This window comes from Condylura cristata, unplaced genomic scaffold (genome assembly GCF_000260355.1).
Source record: "Condylura cristata isolate star-nosed mole 26May11 unplaced genomic scaffold, ConCri1.0 scaffold00018, whole genome shotgun sequence".
NCBI lineage: Eukaryota > Metazoa > Chordata > Mammalia > Eulipotyphla > Talpidae > Condylura > Condylura cristata.
Window position 1 is genome coordinate 4,885,839 of NW_004567119.1, and position 4,185 is coordinate 4,890,023.

A 4,185-nucleotide genomic window follows, 5' to 3' on the forward strand; every position below is an offset into this window, starting at 1 on the left:
AATGAGGATTCACCAGAGACAGAGTGGGGAGCAGAACAGCAGATCCACTGAAGTACACTGCTGAGGGGAGCAGCCTCTGTCGTGCCCTGTGGGTCACTCCTGGCCAAGCTCTCCATAGGTTGGTAGTGCTGAGACTTTAGCGCCTGTGACACCAGGGAAGCCCGGAAGAATTAACTTACGGCACACACTCGGGCCCATGTGACAAGCTCCTTGCGCAGAGGCACTGTGAGAGCACTGATGCGTCCAGAGCCAAGCTTGGACGAACCCCTGTCTGTCGGGCATCGTGCTAAAACAAGTCAGATCTCATGTGACCCAAGTCACACATCAAAATAAACACACTTTCTTCCTGTTCACTATTTACTTCATAATGGTGATTTACATACATCAGCAATGAATTAGTTCGAACCACTTCTGGGGCCGGTCAGCTCCTGACCTCCATGGCTACACACAGCGGAGGTTACTCCAGCTAAGGTAACATCCCAGGGCTGCCCTGGAGTCCTAGGTCCTTCTGTCTCGGGTCCCCTCTCCTCCAGGGTTTTAGAGTTCTCTCCACTCCACTGGGGGATTGGAAGAAAAAAAAAATGGAGAAGAAGAAATCAGGACCAGATTTCAGCACCTTAATTCTGCTCAAACTCGGTGGGCGAGAAAGACTGGGAAAGGCAGTCCTGGCTGGGCCCGCTGTTCCTGCCGACACTTTGTCACGGAAAAGGGTGACAGGATTTCTACGTTGGCTCTCCATCTCTGCCCATCATCTTGCCCGATAGCAAAATGATAATGCTTCTCCGAACATTTGATCCACCAGGTAAGTCAGTGACTAGTTGTTGGGCTCAAGAAATGACTTTAACTAAGAAGGTGTAGGGGGTTACTAGTCAGACAAACAGGACATCCCTGTCAAATGTGGGACTTTTACAACACTGCCTGGGTCGCCAACGGTCCCCAGCCCAGCAGCAGTACAATATGGGGCCAGATTTTTAATCCTCTCTACACTTGGGGTCCTCAACAGTCTCGGTGGGGGACAGACACAAAGAATGACCTACATTTAAGTGTCGTTTGCACCTACCAGCCCTCTCCTGGGTGAAGCAAGGAGCTTGTTTCCTGTGGGTGGGGAGGCAGCAACAGGAGTGGTCGCCCAGAAGTTCGTCCTAAAGCGGAGAAGTTGCTGCTCGCGTGTGGCTCCTCAGCCTGCTCTTGAGACGTGCGTGCCATCTGTGGCGGGAGTTTGTTGTGCAGCTTCCTCTGTCGCCATCTCTACCACAGGTAGCATCTGACACTTCGCAGTGGGACTGTTTCCAGTGCAGCCAGCAACAAGCTGGCTCTCTAGCGCCACCGCCAGGAAGCCTGGATTCAAAAATCCCAGGGCCCCCACACGGTGGCAGCATTACAGGCCGGTCAAAGGCTTCACTTCCACAGCCTGTGCCCACCCATCAGCTTCACGCAAGATGGGGGTCTGTCCCCAAAACCCCTCACAGCCCGAAAACGCTTTAACACACCAAACTTACTGAACATCACAGCCTGCCTTAAACGTGCTCAGGACGCTGACAGCCTCCAGTGGGCAAACTCATCTAGTACGAAGAGTAGTTGATACAGTGTTGAGTATCTTGTATAATTACTGAACAATTCTCCTATAGGGTCTGTCCACGTGCTGCCAGACCCTTAGCAGAGGGCCTGTCACATTTCCGTCTGTATTTCCCCTTACTCCTGGCTTTTCACAAAACGTCAGTCATATACATGCCTCTACTTGATTCAGCGCTTAGTTACCTGTTTTGGCTACCATTTCACCTCGCCCTCTGGCTGTCTTCTGGAGCACTAAGCTCTCTTTTCATTGGTCAGACCCACTCCTTGTAGCCATGAGATCTGCCTTGGCACGCTGTTCTCTCACTTTGGGAATCATGTGGGGAGCACACACAGAAGGGGGTCCCCCTAATCACCACTTCTACACAGTATCAAACATAGTTTCAGGGTGGTACAAGACAGATCATCACAAAGCCGAACAGGGCAGTCATCATCCTTAATATTTCAAATGCCTCCACAGAAGTAACCCATTTTACTGTTACTTGAAGAGTGCAAAGTTTTCCTTCTCTGCACAAACTTGCAGAATTTCAGGCTTTAAACACCCCAAAAGGGAATGTATGGATCAAATACTGAACACTGCAACCAGCCGTTGATTAACAATCGTACCAAGCAACTCTCCATCAAGGGGTCTCACACTATACTCAACACTGCCTTGCACTGTCAAGAATTCAAGAAACCTCCTAGCACTACTCAAAGTGCACCCAAACTCCATTTCACCGTAGCCTTTGTTTTCCAGGTGGGCGCACCTGCTAATGCCAAGAAGAAGCACAGGTAAGTTCAGGTCCTACCTGCTTGAAGCCAGATTTCTAATCAGATTTGGCCAGCCACATGGACAAAATCAAAGAGAGCAAGACACTAGCTTCCCTGAGGGACAGAGCTGTGTACCTCTGCCAGTTTGGACAAATGGCTGGTGGGAAGAGCAGGCGGTCGCATGCCTGTGACACGGTCACACACAATGACCCTGCTTCCGACAGATGCAGCTCAACTCGCTCTCCTGGGAATGTGGGTGGGGTGTGTCAACAGGCAGCATGGGGGCAAGAAGAGTCCTCTGCTCACAACACAGACGACCACAAGCCTTCCAGGGTTATCTCATTTCCATTATGTGATGAAGGGTCAGGGATAATGGCATGTGCACCTTTCACGTGCCTAGTATTTTTTTTTTAAATGTTGGCTGAAGTGCGGCTAAGTATGTCCCGCTGCTTCGATGTGTTAACGAACGAGGGAATATGCATAAACACGCTTACAAGGGAAATCCTGGAGAGCTGCACTGCAAACTAACACTGCCGCTCCTAGCAGGCCTGGGTGCACGACGAAGTTATTTCCAGTGTGAGTTGTTCTGTACTCACCTTTGCTCCCTGTTGCTCATTCTCCTGCAGCCACACTGGCCTCCCTGCCGTCCCCCGCACCGGGGTGCCAGCGCCTGAACGCTGTCTCCAGACCGCCAGGCGCTCGTCCTTCCTTCGGCCTGGACACAGCTGTGAGGTCCCCTCAACTCGGACACGCCCCTGTGGAACATCTCTCTGGGCAGCTGCCCGATACCCTCACTTACTGTGCGTTTAAAAACGGGACGCATTGTTCTTGGTATGCTGGTGGTGAGAGACACAGAGCGGTACACTTAGCATTTTAACCACGTGAAGTGCACCCTGCCGTCATTCGTATATTCTGGAACCATCACAGCTACCGCTCCAGGACATTTTGTCACTCCAAAGGAGCCCCCTATCATTAAGCAATGACTCCCCATTCTCCCTCCCGCAGGCTCCTCAGTACCCCTCACTTTCCCATCTCCTGCCCGATGAAATATTTACGTGTGGAGGACGACTCCCTTTCTGAACACTGCCAGGGGCGAGGGAGACAATCAACAAATAATTGTTGAATGAATGTGTTGTTTGACGTGGGATTTTGAAAAAATCATTCCGCCAAGGAAAATACTTGAACGAGCTGTTCGGCGTTAATTGTTAGAGGGAGGCAAAGTTCAACAATTCTCCACACCTAGGGCTGTCCTCCGTCACGTGTCGCCACGGGCAGTCCTTTAAGGTTAAGCTCCGTGTCCTCAACCGTGAAGTGAGGCGACTGACAATTACCTCACGGAATGTGCTTCACGGAAAGCACTTCTATAACCCTGGCTCTGGGAAAGTCCAAAATCACAGCGCCAGCGCTGAGGGAGCAGCGCCCCTCACTACCTGACAAAGACTTGAGGTTTGAGGTGAGAGGCGCCTCAGGAACTTAGCCCTGAGACCAAGCTTTCGCGCCAGGAGTGTCTCCAGTCGTCGTTGCCAGGGAAACCGCCCGCGTCCCCAGATGCGTTCGGGTTGACCTCCTGACTCATTGGCGGAGCGCGGACCAATCGGAAAAGGCAGCGGATCGGGGGCGGGGCCGGGCAGGGGCCCGGGGCGGGTGTTCCCGCGGCCCCGCCCCCGACTTCCGGGTCGCGGTGCTTGCAGGGAACCCTCCGCGGCCGCGTCGTTTCCGCTGCCGGCTGTTTGCAGTTGGGGAAACCGAGGCAGTCCGGCTCCCCCTAGTTCTTCCGCTGCAGTGAGGTGGCTGCTGTTTCTTTTCCTCTCGCCCCGCGCTGCGTCGGTGCGGCTGCGCCGAGGGCGCGCGGGCTGCGCGAGC

The 4,185-nt window shown here is 53.0% G+C and overlaps 1 protein-coding gene across 2 annotated transcripts in view; it reads left to right on the forward strand.

Moving 5' to 3' along the window:
• The first annotated feature begins 3,984 nt into the window (after window positions 1-3,984).
• The window catches only part of ELMOD2 (ELMO/CED-12 domain containing 2), a 13,929-nt gene continuing 13,728 nt past the window's right edge, over window positions 3,985-4,185 (forward strand). For both annotated transcript variants that reach the window (XR_001145598.1, XM_004685293.1), the window contains exon 1: window positions 3,985-4,109. The gene's annotated coding sequence lies outside the window, so the exon portion shown is untranslated. The remainder of the gene's footprint in view (window positions 4,110-4,185) is intronic.